Genomic DNA, 17680 nt, shown 5'->3' with positions numbered 1-17680 from the left:
GAGGGGAGAAGGGTGGCCACGAGTTGGAGAGGAGGAGGGCTTCACTTATCATTAGGGAACCTCCTTTCAAAGCCTTTTAAAGGCATATAGGGCTCCTATTTGGTTTAGTCCAAATCATGAATCAATTGGGTTCAATCTATGCTAGTCCTAATCCAATTAGAACTTAAATGAACCATGACTCAATTGAACACTTCAATCCTAATCTAATTAGGAGTCATCTTGATTCATTGGATTAATAATTAATTGGGACTTAAGAAATCCTAATCCAATTAGGACTTGTTTAATTCTAGTCCTAATCCAATTAGGACTCTAATTTAAATTCGAAATCCTAATCCGATTAGGACTCTAGGAATCCTACTCCAAGTAGGAATCTAAATTTAATTCAAAACTCCTAATCTAATTAGGATTATAGGAATCCTACTCCAAGTAGGAATCCTAGTCCTACTCCAAATAGGATTTTCAGTCCAAGTAGGAATCCCAGTCTAAGTAGGATTCCTAGTCCTAATTGATGCAAAAATAAAACTGTTCTCCCAAGTGCAGGAGAATCGCACAAGTAGTATAACTCGGAAGTCCGAGGTCGATTCCTCAGGGAACGATCTATAGATTATTAGCGTAATTTTTAGATGTGATTTTTAGTTGATCTTCAAAAATTAAAAGCAGAGAATAATAGATAATTAAACAATGTTCAAGAATATAGAGAAGGCTAGGGATCTGGATTTCCCCTTGATAATGTAATTTTCAACAATTAAATTTTTGTGATTCTTAATTAAGGATTAATTAGATAGAATAGTTCTAAGCATGGAATATATACTTTGAAAACATGAATTCAACATTCAAGTATTTATCGTGCCGGTTACGTCTACGATAAATCAAAAATCGAAACAACCCATGCATCAATAAATATAAACCGTACAAGATCTATCTAACAAATAAGTATGCAAGAACCAAGAGCATATAAAAGATGTAAATCAAAGAAAATAATCGTTCAGAATTTTACTTGAAGAAAGCAAACTATCAAGGGTTCTTCCATCACCCTTGACCAAAGGTGTTAGCCTCCCATTACAAAAGCACTAGCCTTTCCCTCTCTTATTTCTCTTTTTTTTTCTTTTTCTTTTTGGAAACAGGGCATACCCTGTTTCCTTCTTCTCTTTTTTTTTTGTTTGAAAACTCTGCAGCAGCCCGACGCCCCCCTGTTCTTCTTCTTCGATGGCCCCCCGGCTCCTCTGTTCTTCCCTCCTTTTTATACAATCAAAACCCCTCCAAATAACCTTCCAAGCAAATCAAAACGGACACTGGAATCTGGGATGTGGATCCGGAAGCTTTAAATGCTGAAAATTAGATCACGAATTCGCTGCTGTGGACCTCACGAACGACTGGATGCACGTGGAGCGGGTTGAAGAAGAACGGATCACTGATCCGGGAGGTAATCGCAGGATGCTGCTATGAAAAGGGATGAGAGCTGCGGCAGCTGGGGCGTTAATCCGCTTTGTGATCGCGGACGGAGGCGTGCGTTCATGAGGAGCTCGGATGCGGGTCCGGCAGATGGCTGAGAGCGCGGGAGAAGCGGACACGGTGGAGACGGGATGCTGGGAGGCTTCACGGGCTCGGGCGCTGGAGCTGATCGCGGGAGAAGAGCAGATCATGGATCCTTGGCGTTGTTTCCTTCTTTCGACCACAAAGAAATGGGAATGCGGTGAAGATGGGAAGCTGGGAGGCGCCTTAAACGGGCGGAAGAAATTTGGGTGAGCGGAAATACGGGATGCACGCGTGAGAGGAGCTGGAGATTAGGTGCGGGAGATCAGATCACATATCCTGATTCAGGGGAAAGATCACAGTTCTTTGGACTCGTGAATGGTTGAGGTGGGTGAAATCTGGTTGAGGGGATGCGGCTTGCACGCGGAGATGCTTGCGAGATGATGGGCTCGACTAGGCCATGGCGAGATCGGGTGCGCACAGCTTGGACTATGCATCTTCCTGAACTAAATCTGTATCAAATATGCATTTTATTTCTGATTTACGATAACCTATATGAAACAAAAGTATAATATTAACTCGACGAAATTATCATCATCTGTTAACAATAAGACTAATTTAAGTGGTATGTAGATCGCACTTTTGTGCTCTCATCACTAATCCAATTAGGACTCTACGAATCCTACTCCAACTAGGACTCTTGTTTTAAGTCCAATTAATCAATTCTCTTTGTTCCTTCTTTAACTTATTATCAATCGAATTGATTACTTGTGATTCCTAATCACGATTCAACCATCGGATCGGTTAATGCCTCTAGTGTGTGTGACCCCATAGGTTCTACTCTGACTGATAGTGAGATATATTGTGATCTTTATCACAATATCATTGAAAACTCCTTTCAATGGGTCGGAACGATTCCAACTCTACTCATTAGGGTTTATCGATCATCAAGAGAATTCTTATGAGTCCCACCATCCACTAGTGACACCTAGCAGCATGTAGTGGCTACCCAGCAGAATAGAATGATGAACCTCTAGGTGCAGTTATCATGTGATACAGTCCTTCTATCGTGGATCCCTACAGGACGGAGGTCATGGATAACTCGTCAAACCCCTTCGTTTGTCATATGTCAAGATTTATTCGACTTAAGTTCGAGAGCGGAGAACTCTTTCTCCACCATGCAATCTGCCCCGGCCGAGATCTTACGAACTCAGTCTTATAAATCACATAGGATCTCTCCTTATCTATCAAGATCGATAGATTCCTTATAGGTGCATACCCTACTCCTACAGTGAACCTACTGCAGCCAATCTACACTGCATGGACCCATATGGCTAGAGATCATGTATTTGTGCAATCAAACTACAATAACCTCACTGTGAGTAGCCGAAGCATCGCAGGTCAAAGGACCAGTCACACTACTACAACATTAAGCAAGTCACTGACGAGTGGATAGACATCCAAGTGACTTCTTGTCTTGGTCACGCTCAGTACCCTTGTTCTCTAACAAGCACCTGCACTATTACTTCCATGTCTCCACACCATGGACTCGAGTCTCGTCCATCCATAGGGAAAGTAATGCGTGCACTGATCTCATCGGATCGATCACCGTCCTCGTGATGATCCATCGATCAGGAGCGTTTAGAAATTAATCACTAATGATACATGGCTCAAATTCTCAACTCTTGAGAATATGCATCATCATCTTATTAATTCCTTAGACGATTCATAGACACAATAACAATATGAATGATAAAGATGCCTATTATGTTCCTAGAATTAACAATGTGTCAGCCAGATTGGCTTCTAGGGCATACATCTAACAATCTCCCACTTGCACTAAAGCCAATTGGTCATATATCTTAGGCCCATCTTTTCAAGGTGGGCTTCAGTCTTTTGTTGACTTAGCTGCTTAGTGAATGGGTCAGCCACATTGTCCGCGGAGTCTACTCTCTGCACCTCGATATACTTCTTCTCAATATAGTCGCGTATGAGGTGGAAGCGCCGCTCTATATGCTTGGACTTCTGATGAGACCTTGGCTCCTTAGCAAGAGCTATGGCGCCATTATTATCGCAGTAGAGTGTTATGGCATCTGATGTCATCACGTCCAACTCTGCAATAAATTTCTTGAACCAGAAGCCTTCCTTAGCAGCTTCAGAGGCGGCGATGTATTCAGCTTTCATAGTAGAATCAGCAATGATCGGTTGTTTAGAACTCTTCCAATTCACCGTACCACCATTGCACAAGAACACATATCCAGATGTTGACTTCCTATCATCGACATCAGTCATGAAGTCTGAATCTATGTATCCTTCTACCTTCAACTCTGATGATCCTCCAAAGACCAAGAATAAATCTTTAGTTCTTCTCAAGTACTTAAGAATATTCTTCACAGCTGTCCAGTGTTCTTCACCTGAATTTGACTGATATCTGCTTGTGACACTCACAGCAAGGGCTATATCAGGTCGTGTACATAGCATGGCATACATGAGGCTCCCTATTGCCGATGCATAGGGGATCTTACTCATGCGTTGAATCTCTTCAGATGTGTTGGGGCACATCTTCTTGGAGAGATGAATTCCATGCCTTAGGGGTAAGAGACCCCTTTTAGAGTTTTCCATGCTGAACCTTTTCAGCACTTCCTCTATGTACATCTTCTATGATAGGCCAAGCATCCTTTTAGATCTATCTCTACAGACCTTTATTCCCAAAATATAGGATGCTTCCCCAAGGTCTTTCATGGAGAACTCTTTTGACAACCAGACCTTGACCGAGGTTAGCATGGGAATATCATTTCCTATCAGGAGGATGTTGTCCACGTACAGTACGAGAAATACGACAGCACTCCCACTAACCTTTTTGTAAACACACGGTTTCTCTTCATTTTTGATGAAATCAAATGTTTTGATTGCGTCATCGAAACGAGTGTTCCAACTCCGAGATGCTTGCTTTAGTCCATAGATGGACCTTTGCAGCTTGCAGACCTTGTGATCTCCATCACTGGAAGTGAAACCCAAGGCTGTTCCATATAGATATCTTCATCAAGATATCCATTCAGAAAAGCAGTTTTCACATCCATCTGCCAGATTTCATAATCATGAAATGCTGCAATGGCAAGCAATGTTCGGATGGATTTTAGCATGGCTACAGGTGAAAAGGTCTCCTGATAGTTAATGCTTTTGCGTTGACTATACCCTTTCACCACCAGCCTTGCTTTATAGGTCTCTATCTTTCCATCCGAACCTATCTTCCTTTTGTAGATCCATTTACATCCAATAGGCACAATACCTTCTGGTGGATCTACTAAGGTTCAGACTTGGTTGGAATGCATGGAGTCTAATTTTGACTTCATAGCTTCCAACCATTTCTCGGAATCGATATCAGATATCGCCTCGTTGTAGGTTTTGGGATCCTGCATGTGATCCCTATCTCCCACTAGGAACATTTCCTCAGTATCCTCTTTTAGTATACCTAAGTATCTATCAGGAGGATGGGAGACCCTACTTGATCTGCGAGGTGGTTGAGGGACATCGTGTACTGGCTCTGTATTGATGGGTTCGATAGGATCCATGACTCGTTGCTTTTCAGAGACTTTCTCTTCAAGCTCAATTTTCCTCCCACTGCCTCTATCAAGGATAAACTGGGTTTCCAAGAAGATGGCATGACGGCTCACAAACACATTGTGCTCCTCTGAGACGTAAAAATTGTATCCTAATGACTCTTTAGGATATCCTATAAAACGAGCACTTATGGTCCTAGCCTCTAGTTTGTCCGCCTGTAATCTTTTGACGTGGGCCGGACATCCCCAAATCTTGAGATGACCAAGACTTGGTTTCTTACCATGCCATATCTCATACGGTGTGGTAAGAACGGATTTAGATGGAACTCTATTCAGTAGATATACTGCGGTAAGTAAGGCATCTCCCCAAAGAAATATTGGTAGATTAGTGAAGCTCATCATGGACCGGACCATATCCAATAGAGTCCGATTTCTTCTCTCTGACACCCCGTTGAGTTGAGGTGTACCCGGAGGAGTCCATTGTGAGACTATGCCATTGTCCTTGAGATAGTCCCGGAATTTTCCACTAAGGTATTCTCCTCCTCGATCTGATCGAAGAGCCTTAAGAGGTTTTCCAGTTTGTTTTTCTACTTCATTTCTGAACTCTTTGAACTTTTCAAAAGATTCAGACTTGTGTCTTATAAGATACACATACCCATACCATGAATAATCATCGTAAAGGTAATGAAGTACGAATAACGTTCCCTGGCTAGCACATCGAATGGGCCACATACATCTGTATGTACCAGGGTAAGTATTTCAGTAGTCCTCTCCCCATGTCCTACAAAGGGCAATCTGGCCATTTTTCCTTGAAGACAGGACTCGCAAACTGGATATGATTCGGAAGTCAATGAGCCGAGAAGCCCATTTTTATCCATTTTGTTCATTCTGTCCTCTCCAATATGGCCAAGCCTAAGGTGCCACAAATATTTTTGGTTTATCTCATCCCTGGATCTTTTGGATCCTTTGGCACTCACTTCTTGCTTAGAGACATTTATAGATACATCCATATGCAAATGATAGAGACTGTCAATCATAAAACCACGTGCGACTATTTTATTTCTGAAATAAATAGAACAGCAGTCTTTGTCAAATATAAAAACATGACCTTCCTGTGCTAGACATGAAATAGAAATCAAATTTCTGCTAGCAGCAGGTACATAATAGCAGTCTCTAAGTAATAAACTAAAACCAGACGGTAGTCGCAGATGGTAGGTGCCCACAGCCACAGCAGCAACTTTTGCCCCGTTGCCAACCCGAAGGGTTACCGCACCTTCCACCAGCCTTCTACTTTCCTTTAGACCCTGCATGGTAGTGCATAGATGAGCACTAGAACCAGAATCTATAATCCAACTAGAAGTAGAAGAAACCGTTATATTAGTTTCAATTATGAGCAAGTCTATACCTTCTAAAGGTGTGTCACCTTTCTTGTTCTTCAGGCTCTCGAGGTATGAAGAACAGTTCCTCTTCCAGTGGCCGTCGACATTGCAGTGAAAATATTTTCCTTTGTCATTGGCCCTTTTCTTTTGAACTTCCTTCTTTGGCTTCTTGTCTTTCTTCTGCTTCTTAGCAGGCTTCTTTTCTTCCAAGTAGACTTTCTCTTGGAACCAGAAGTCAACTCAGCAGCAAGGACATTGCCCCTTGAACCTTTCAAGGCTCCCTCAGCAGTTACCAACATATTTATCAGTTCAGTCTTAGTGCATTCAATCTTATTCATGTGGTAGTTTACTATAAACTGATCAAATGAATCAGGAAGGGATTGAAGGATCAGATCAACTTGCAATTCCTTGTGCATGTTCATACCAAGCTTCTCAAGCTCCTCTAGGTCCTTGATCATAGTCAGACCGTGATCATGACAGACTGTGTTGGGGTATGTGGAGACCATTGGTGATGAAGAGAATTGAAGGAGAATCAATTCTGCATAATTCTGTCTGGCGGACTGTCGGAGTCGACTCGAGCTACAGTCGAGTCGACTCGGGAACAGTCGAGTCGACTCGGAAACAGTCGAGTCGACCCGGAAGGAGAAAGGCCAGAAGACCGAGAAAACCATGTTTCTGTCTCGACTGTCAGAGTCGACTCGAGATACAGACGAGTCGACTCGAAGCATCGTCGAGTCGACTCGAGCTACAGTCGAGTCGACTCTAGATCGTGCCAGTTTTGTCCAGACGTGCCAGAGTCGACTCGAACCACAGCCGAGTCGACTCGGGCTCGCGAAAAATCGTACGGACGATTTTCTTTTGGTGTTTTTTGGTGGCGTTTCGACGGCTATGATCATCTGAAGGTCTTGAGACTATATATAGGACTCATGAGAGCCCTAGGAGGAGAGATATTCAAGGATATTTTGAGAGAGACTCTTGTTTTGTGCGGCTAGGGTTCTAGAGAAGAAGAGGATTGGGATCCTACTTCTTGTGCAAGGGAAATTCTGTGTGAATCTCTTGTAGAGCGATCGCGTGTGATCATTCGGGTGTGTGCTATCTCTGTAATCTGTTCATCCTAATTGAGATTTGGAGCGGTGGAGGACGTAGGCTACTTGTAGCCGAACCTCGTTACATCTTTGTGTTTGCTTTGCTATTTTCTTTCTATTTCTTCTTCTTTTGGTTTGATAATCCGCTGCGGTGCTCAAGTGTTTTACCCTATTGATACCACGGGTAATCTTTTGCCCTTCGTAGCGGAAGCGAAGCGGTGATCCTTGAGTCCGGTGTCGAGGGAGCGAGAGAGTGCTTATCCGTTTGCTTCTCTCTTTGCTTGTCCGACGTTGGTGGTTGTACCGGTGTGAGTGGGTTCCGGTGCGGGTCGCTGCCAACAAGTGGTATCAGAGCTATTGGTATTCTGCAATGGCGGATGAAGGAAAGTTGCGAATTGAGAAGTTCAATGGCACGAACTTCGGATTTTGGAAGATGCAAATAGAGGATTATCTTTACCAGAAGGATCTCTATTTACCTCTTGGAGGTAGAGCGAAGAAACCAGAGAAGATGTTCGATGAAGACTGGGAGGTCCTCGATCGGAAGACGCTCGGCACCATAAGATTGTCACTTGCATCCCAAGTGGCATTCAACATCAAAAATGAGAAGACGACGATGGAGTTGATGGCAACATTGTCGCGGATGTACGAGAAACCCTCAGCATCAAACAAGGTATTTCTCATGAAGAGGTTGTTTAATCTTCGTATGAAAAATGGCGGCAGCATAGCAGAATACCTCAACGAGTTCAATGGACTCACGGCCCAGTTGGAGTCAGTGGAGATTAGTTTTGACGATGAGATTCGGGCATTGCTAATCCTCTCCGGATTGCCTGATAGCTGGGAGGGCTTGGTGATGGCGGTGAGCAACTCTTCGGCGACGGGGAAGTTGATCTTTGATGACGTTGTGAGAGTGCTTCTGAGTGAAGAAGCAAGAAGGAAATTTTCTGGAGCTACGGAGTCGTCTGGAAGTGCACTAAACATCTCTAACCGGGGAAGACAAAAGAAGGACGGTCGATTTCGAAGCGACTCGAAGTCGAGATCCAGCAGGTCTCGAGCACCTCAGAATAAGGGAGCGAAGTGCTGGAACTGCGGAAAGATGGGGCACTTTAGGAGGGACTGCAAATCTCCTAAAGGGAAGCAAGGCGACCACACCGAAGGAGTCAACAAGGATCTGGCAAATCTTGCTGAAAACGGTGACATGGATGCCCTCGTTCTATCTTTATTTACCGGTGACGAGTCTTGGGTGATAGACTCAGGCGCGTCTTTCCATGCTACATCCCAACGGAAGCTTCTTGGAGGATATGAGAAGGGAGACTTCGGCAAAGTCTACTTAGGGGATGGAGAGCCTTGCACCATACAAGGAAGGGAAAGCGCGGAAGTGAAGTTGATTTCTGGATCTTCACTTGAGCTTGAGGACGTACGGCACATGCCTCAACTGCAGAGGAATCTTGTTAACCCCCCTAATGGATTTTGATGAATACAAAACACTAGAGTAAAATTCCATTATATCTTAACAATTCAATTGAGAAATTCATGTGTTTTATTTAGAATATTGTTAAGAAATGTCTAGGCAAGTTTCCATAATTTTTATGAATTTATTGAAGAATATTTTGAGCTAAGAAAAAAGTTCAGGGACAGCCGAGACGTCTCCTGATAGTTTCAGAGACGTCTCTGGCACAAACAGGAAGAACTGGCACACTTGGAGACGTCCCCGGCTCCTGTCGAGTTGTCCCCGCGTTAGCAGAGTCGACTCTCTCAGTGGCGGCAGAAAGACGCTTTTCAAGGGATATGCGCGAGACGTCCCCGCTGTACGCGGAGTCGTCCCCGCAAGCAAAAAGGAGACTTCCCGAGTCGTCCCCAAGATGGCGGAGACGGCTCTCTCAGGATTTTCCAGAGAATGGTTTTTTCGGTGATAAGGAAGCGGAGTCGACCCTGAGAAAGCGGAGTCGTCCCCACGCATAAAGTGCAGACAAGCGGAGACGTCCCCTGAAAGAGCGGAGTCGACTCTCTCAGGGAATTCCAGAGGACATGATTTTCGGAGATAAAGAAGCGGAGTCGTCCCCAAAGCAGCGGAGTCGTCCCCACTCAAAAAGCGCTAACACGCCGAGACGTCCCCGTAAAGTGCCGAGTCGACCCCAGATAAAGTAAAAAGTAAAATCCTATAGGCGAGACGTCTCTCGTTGTAGCGGAGACGTCCCCGGAGCGCCTGGGACGCGACTGACAGCTTTTCAGGTTTGATTTGAATTTCAAATCTTCTCTACTTTATCTCTAACGGCTATATTTGCTTTTTGGGCTATAAAAGGGAGCTCTTAAGTGCTTCTCAACAACTCTTTACCAACCAAAAGCAAAATCATTCAAGAGAGAAGTTAGAAAGAAAAGCTCAAGGGAGTGAGTGCATTCAAGAAAGGAAATCAAGTGCTTTCAAGTCTCTCAAGCGATTTCAAGCTCAACCACTCTCGTGTGCTCGGGATTCAAAGCTCACACCCAACCCTACGCGTCCCACATCGGAAGAATCAACATCTCCCACGCTTCCAACGGCAAAAAGATTCTTCCGGGTTTCATTGTTCATAAGTGCTATATTTGCTTTCTAGAGCTTTTATATCCTTTTGTACACTCTTTTATTGTGGTGCTTGTTCCAGTCAAGGGACTTGGAACAAGGGAAAGGGCGTCCCAAGCCTAAGAGAAATTGGGGGTTTTGGGTTTGTTGTGAGCCCGGTGTAAAACAACGAGTTGGGTAGTGAACTCGCAAAACTACCGTACTGTAATCTTGGATTATAGTGGAAATTCCCAAAGGCGCTTTGGGGAGTGGATGTAGGAGCGGTGAAGGCTCCGAACCACTATAAAACCGTGTGTTTGTGGTTGTCTCTTCTTATCGCTTTATCTTTGCTTTAGTTCATATATTTGTGTGTTTTATTTTTAAATTAGCTAAAAAGTTTTAAAACACCCAATTCACCCCCCTCTTGGGTGACCATCTCTGGGCAACAAATCTGATTTCTGTTGGACAGTTGGGGAGCCAGGGGTACAAGACTATTTTCACAGCTGATCAGTGGAAGATATCCAGGGGTTCGTTGATGGTGGCTAGTGGCAAGAAGGTTGGGACACTTTATATCGCCGGGCACGGAAAACTCTATTGGAGTTGCTGCAGCAGATGTGGACGCCAAGTTATGGCATTGCAGACTTGGGCACATGAGTTATCAGGGACTGGAGGTGATGCACCAGTTGGAAAAGCTTCAGGGTCTCAGGAGTGTTGAGATGGACTTCTGTGAGGATTGTATTCTCGGAAAGCAGAAGCGTGTTTCATTCAACAAAGAAGGTAAACCTCGGAAGCAAGAAAAGCTAGATCTCGTGCACACGGATGTGTGGGGGCCTGCACCGGTTTCTTCCATTGGTGGATCTCAGTACTATGTTACTTTTATTGATGATGCTACCAGGAAGCTTTGGGTGTTCTTCTTGAAGAACAAGTCAGAGGTATTTGGGGTCTTCAGGAGATGGCAGGCAATGGTAGAACTCGAGACAGGAAGGAGGTTAAAATGCCTGAGATCAGACAACGGTGGTGAGTATTGTAGCAGAGAGTTTGAGGACTACTGTGCAGAAGCTGGGATCGTCAGGCAGAGGACAGTTCCAGGGACACCACAACAAAATGGAGTTGCTGAAAGGATGAACAGAACAATTAATGAGCGTGCCAGGAGTATGAGGATACATGCTGGATTGCCACAGCAGTTTTAGGCAGAAGCAGTTAACACTGCTGCCTACTTGATCAACAGAGGGCCATCCAATTCACCCCCCCTCTTGGGTTGTCACCTTGGGCAACAGTTTAGAAATTAATCACTAATGATACATGGCTCAAATTCTCAACTCTTGAGAATATGCATCATCATCTTATTAATTCCTTGGACGATTCATAGACACAATAACAATATGAATGAAAAAGATGCCTATTATTTATTCAATAATAAATAGTCAAGTACAAAATTATGTCCCTAGAATTAACAATGTGTCAGCCAGATTGGCTTCTAGGGCATACATCTAACAGATGGCATTGGAGACACGGAAGCTTGATCCGAGGAGTGGGATCACGGTAGAGTCTGGGATGTGGGCGTTGAATGCCGACGGCTGGAATGGAGGAGACACGGTGGGAAGACACGGTGGTAGAGTCTGGGACGTGGGCGTTAAAATAAACTCGTTTTATTTTCTTCTCTTCTTTTTTTTTTTGATTAGGGTGTTCATCACACATATAACTTTAAATTATCCCGAAGATTAAAAGTATTCATATTAGTTGCAAGTATACATACCCCACTATTCATGTGCTTACGTGTAGGTGCTAAATCATCTTGTATCATGTTAGCAGAAGATAGGTGGGACGAAAACTCAAACTAGAACTGCTATCATATTCCTTAACTCAAAGCTATTGTCAAAGCAATTTCTAGTTTGTATAGCCAAAAAGATTAGAGTTTGAGTTAAAAATTTGAAATCCCTTTTTTTTTAATTTTAATTTTTTTTAATTGCATAAAAAATCAAAAATATTCTTACCCCCATACCTAAATCTAACATTGTCCTCAATATTAAAGAAAATTTAAAGAAGTAATAGGACAGAGGAGAATTTACCTGATTGATAGTATGCGTGCAGAGGGCTAAGCATGAATTTCAGAAAATTTTATGCGGAAAGAACGGGTTAAACATTTTAACCCATAACATGCTTGATATTTTAGATATTTTAACTCAGATACCAGTCGAAGACAATCTTCAACTGCACATCACATGTGGCACGGGCTCAGTCCCAATACATAGGGTGACACCCGCACGTGCCTATCAAAGCACTCATCATATGAGCCCCCGGGTGGAGAGCCACGCTTCGTCACACGATCACGTGTGAGAGTTTCCGGGAATCGGATAGTCTCCACTAATTCTTTGCTTTGACACCAAATATCACAAAGCCCTCAGATCCCGATGATTGTGTGATTCGAATAAATATGCATAAATCACAACTTCTTGTGATTTGAAGATTGAGATCATATCTCAACCGTAAAAGAGATCAGGTCTCTTACCTTTAGAAGGGGGTTCCTTCAAGGATGCTTCGCAGCCGCACAAGCATCCGGCCTCGATGACTCGTCCACGCGAAGCTCCGGAATGATCAACTTCCCAGGGAGTGCTAGCTCGCAGGGAGGCAGAAGGTTGGCTGAAATGGAGAAGGACGAAGATGGACCTTCACAGCTCAAGAACTCCTTCTTGGGCTTTCACCTTCAGAGCTACCCTCTCCTCTCACTCTCTTTCTCTAGTGCTCTTGATCCTTTTTTTTTGTGTAGAGAAAAAGGAAGAGGGGTGGCCTATTTATAGGCCAAGAAGAAGGTGAGGTGTCCCTATGAGGTGTCCTGTGAGGTGTCCAGCCAGGACACATGTCACACATGCAAGAAAAAGATGTGTCCTGCTCCGCCACGTGTCACGCATGCAAAGGGGTGAGGTGGCCTGGAGGGCGATGTCATGCATGACCTCATGAGGCAGATGAGGTCATGGATGACATCAAGAGGAGTGTGAGGTGTCCAGGCCCGCCACATGTCACACATGCAAGCAAAAGAGGTGTCTTGCTCCGCCACATGTCACACATGCAAGCAAAAGAGGTATCCTGCTCCGCCACGTGTCACTCATGCAAAAGGATGACGTGGCCTGGAGGGCGATCGGGATGTGGGTCCCACATACAGTATGCAGGTCCCACCTTAAGCAGGACGTGGGTCCCACATACAGTATGTGGGTCCCACATAGGCAGGACGTGGGTCCCACATACAGTATGTGGGTCCCACATAGGCAGGACGTGGGTCCCACATACAGTATGTGGGTCCCACATAGGCAGGACGTGGGTCCCACATACAGTATGTGGGTCCCACATAGGCAGGACGTGGGTCCCACATGGGCAAGAAGTCCAAGTCCAATTTGACTCAAGCCAAATCTAATTTGGTTGGGGGCAAATTGAGTCTAATCAGTGATCCAATCACCAATTAACTTTTCCAAGCAACAATTGCTTAGGGCAATCAATCAATCACATTGACTATTTTACCTCTAGACGATTCTCAATCGTCAATCAGCTATTTGATCAATCCAGAAACTTCTAAGCGTGTGACCTCACAGGTTCGAGCCTAAACCGATTGATGAGAGCACAAAAGTGCGATCTATACATCACTTAAATTAGTATTATTGCTAACAAATAATGATAAAATTGCCGCATTAATATTATATTTTTGTGGGGTACAGGTGATCAGAAATCAAAGCTAAAATGCACATTGGGTTCAAAAAGATGCATCACTATAGGTGACCAGCCAACCGCATGGACGACCCCAGTTGCACACTAAAAGGAGGTCAAGTTCAGCAGTCCACTTCGTCGCAGCTTCATTTTCCCTTCCCAGCATCTCGTGCGACCCAGCTTCTTCTGCATCTTAGCCCAAGCACCAGCAGTCCGTCTTCTCCGCTTGTGAAGCTATCTTGCACCCGAGTTCCAACCAATCCCAAGCGTTCAAGCCCAGCCGGTCAGCATACCATGAAGCATTTCATCCGCGTCCGTGACCCAGCGTCCGCAACCATCCTGAGCATCTTCGCATCCCACGCGTCTCGGATTTCCTTCCTCCCAAGCTTCCACGTTCACAGAATCCCAGCATGCCACGTCCGCGTGCAAAATCCACCGCGATCCAGCCTCTCCCCCACGTCTGCAAGCCAGCCGTCCACGGTTCATCCTCCTCACAAGCGCACACCTCATCCCAGCAAAGATCCAGCTTCCGTCCGCTTCTTTCGCATCTGAGTTCATCCGTTCGCATCCCAAGCTTCACAGCAACCGAAATTCCAGCTTCTCCCAGCGTCCGTGCTTCCTAACGATCCTCCTCGCACCCATCCGCCACAGCCACGTCCAACCACATCCGCGTCCGAAGATCCCGGCATCCCGTGATTTCAGCATCAGCGAGGCATCGTCCGCGTCCATCCTTTTCTTCCGGATTAGCATCCATCCGTTGATCTCCATCGCGTGCGAGGAGTGGATCGAAGGCGAGCTTGATATCCCTCTCGGCTGGGAAGTTGGCGATTATTTATTCTATCCTCATTCGGTGAAACAAGGCAGTCCCCATTTCAAAAAAAAAAAAACAGAGGAGCTCCCCCTGTCATGAGAGAAAAGAAGAGAGGGAAACAGGGGAGCCCCTGTTAGGGAAACAGGGGAGCCCTTGTTTCCAAAAAAAAAAGAAAAGAAAAAAAAAAGAGTTTTCTTTTATGTTAATGGAGGGCTGATTTCTTAGGGAGGGAGATGGAGGAACCTTTGATGTATTGCTCTTTGAAGTAAACTCTAAACTTTTGCTTTCAATGGTTTATATTTATTGATATGTTCTTGATTCATGTGTAGTTATTTCATAGATAGATCTTTAATGGATTATGATTATTGATATATGGATTGCTTTAGTATTTGATTCGTCGTAGACGTAGAAAGCACGACGGATGCTTAAAAATTGAGTTTATATGTTCATGAAACATATACCATGATTAGATCTATCCTACATTTAATCTTTAATCAAGAACCATAGAGTTTATTCCTTGGATGCAATATCATCAAGGAGGATTCCAGATCCCTACCATCTTTATTTCATTGAATTTTGTTTATTATTCTTTGCATTTAATTTCTGAAAATCAAAGCATCATTTTAATCCACAAATTTATTCAACTGAAAATTACATCTAAAAATTACGCTAATAATCTATAGTTCGTTCCCTGAGGATTCGACCTCGGACTTCCGAGAATTTACTACTTGTGCGATTCTCCTGCACTTGGGAGAACAATTTTATTTTTGCACCAAGTTTTTGGCGCCGTTGCCGGGGAACGGCTGATTTATTAGTATAATTTTAGATTTAATCAGTATCCTAGTATTTAGTCTTTTTCTTTCAAAAAAAAAAAATCTTTATTGCTGTTTTTTTTATTCCCTGCATAGTCTGCATCAAACTCTGATATCTGAGTAATCCACCGTCTGTTTGCACTCAAATTTCGTAGGCGGCTGTAGGACACATGTTTCTTTCATCGGAACGGTCTGATTGATATTCTGATACTTTTACGACCATTAAATTAATATAAACTTTGCTATTGTCTGCTTTGAATTTTCTGTGTTTAATTTTTTTTTAGAACCAGAATTTTATTATTATCATATGTTTTTAACCCTTGTTGCTAATTGAAAATTGATAAGAACTTTAAGAAAAGATCAAGGGTGATCATCATCAAAAAAAAAAAATTAAAAAAAAAAATTTTAATTAAATTTTGTATGCTAGGTTGGGATAGGGACGACACCGGTCGATTAAGTCGTACAACTTTAGATCATCCCTTAGGACACACCCTTAAAATTCCTTCGCAGACTCACACCTTGTGAGATGGCAAATTTTCCTGATGATGTAGGAAGTCACCATGGTGATGAAGGTAGACCCCCAGTTATGACACTTCGACAATACTTACATCCCACTAGGACTAGTCAACCTTCATGCATGATTATTCCTGAAAATGTAGGACACTTTGAAATCAAACCAGGAGTAATTCAATTGCTGCCCAAGTATCATGGGATGGAATCCGAGAACCCTTATCTTCACCTTAAGGATTTTGAGGAAATTAGCATCACATTTAGAGTGCCAAATGTATCGGAAGATGTCCTTAAATTGACCTTGTTTTCTTTTTCCTTAAAGGATAAAGCCAAAACATGGCTGAACTCCTTGAGACCTAGATCGCTAGGAACATGGCATGATATGCAAAGAGAATTCTTGAAAAAATTCTTTCCCGCACAAAGGACTAACTTTTTGAAAAGGCACATTAGTAATTTCCAGCAAAAAGACCATGAAACATTTTATGAATGCTGGGAGAGATTTAAAGATTTGCTTCTCTCTTGTCCTCATCATGGGTTTGAAACATGGAGAACCATTAGTTTCTTTTACGAAGGGTTGTCTCCACAGTTGAAACAATTTATAGAGACTATGTGTAATGGTCTATTTCTGGAAAAGCAACCCGATGAGGCATGAGACTATTTAGACTCTCTCGCAGAGACTGCACAATTATGGGATACAGGGGATAGAGTGAATAAACCTTTGCCTAAGCCTACTAGCATTCCACATGGGGGCCTTTACAACCTTAATACTCAGGATGATATTCAAGCTAAAATGGCAGCCCTTACTAGGAAGGTAGAGGAAATTGAACTTAGAAGGATTGAACCTGTCAAGACCATAGAACATAACAGTGAGTGTTGTAGGATTTGCGAGATGCCTGGCCATCTCATCACTGATTGCCCCACAATACCCGCATTCAAGGAAGTCTTGCACGATCAGGCCAATGTTATGAATACCTATCAAAAATCTTTCAATAATCCTTTTTCGGGTACTTACAACCCTGGATGGAAGAACCATCCAAATTTCAGGTGGAGGAATGACCAACCTCAACAAGTATATAACCCAACTCCTCCACCTCCACACCCTCATTATGCACATGCACCCCCTCAAAAATCCAGTCTCGAAGAAACTTTGCAATCTTTCATGCAAGGTCAAGCTAAAATCAATGATGAATTAAGAAATCAACTGACAACGCTGACCACTACTTTAAGTGCTCAAGAGAAGGGTAAGCTACCAGCTCAACCACAACCTAACCCTCAAGTCTACGGCGGTAGCAATGCATCATCTTCAACTTCGCATAAAGAGCAAGCAAAGAGTATAATAACATTGCGAAGTGGAAAGATTATTGACCGACCAGTCCCAGAACAAACACAAGTCATACCTGATTCTGACCCTCCCAAGACAAAAGAAAAGGACAATGAAGAAACCGAAGCACCAACATCTACTGAAAAAATTGAATGTCCTTTTCCTGCACCATTTCCACAAAGATTAAAGCCCTTGCAAAAGCTTGAACCAAACTCTGAAATTCTTGAGCTTTTTAAGCAAGTAAAAATCAATGTACCTCTTCTTGATGCAATCAAACAAGTGCCTTCCTATGCAAAATTTTTAAAAGATTTGTGCACTGTCAAGCGTCGTTTAAATGTCAAGAAGAAGGCATTTCTGGCTGAAAATGTGAGTGCAATTTTACAGCATAACATTCTTCCTAAATATAAGGATCCAGGTTGCCCAACTATCTCGTGCATCATTGGCAATTTTAGGATTGAGCGAGCATTGCTAGATTTAGGGGCGAGTGTGAACTTGTTGCC

The 17680-nt window shown here is 43.4% G+C and overlaps 1 pseudogene; it reads right to left on the bottom strand.

The window, feature by feature from the left end:
- Window positions 1–16298: 16298 nt before the first annotated feature.
- On the bottom strand, window positions 16299–16396 carry LOC148703773 (small nucleolar RNA R71; annotated as a pseudogene).
- Window positions 16397–17680: the final 1284 nt, after the last annotated feature.

This window comes from Phoenix dactylifera, chromosome 11, assembly GCF_051530095.1.
Source record: "Phoenix dactylifera cultivar Ajwa chromosome 11, Ajwa_hap1_PhDact_Kaust_v1.1, whole genome shotgun sequence".
Taxonomy (NCBI): Eukaryota; Viridiplantae; Streptophyta; class Magnoliopsida; order Arecales; family Arecaceae; genus Phoenix; species Phoenix dactylifera.
Note: the sequence above shows the minus strand (reverse complement) of the source record. Positions and strands in the feature narration are given on the sequence as shown.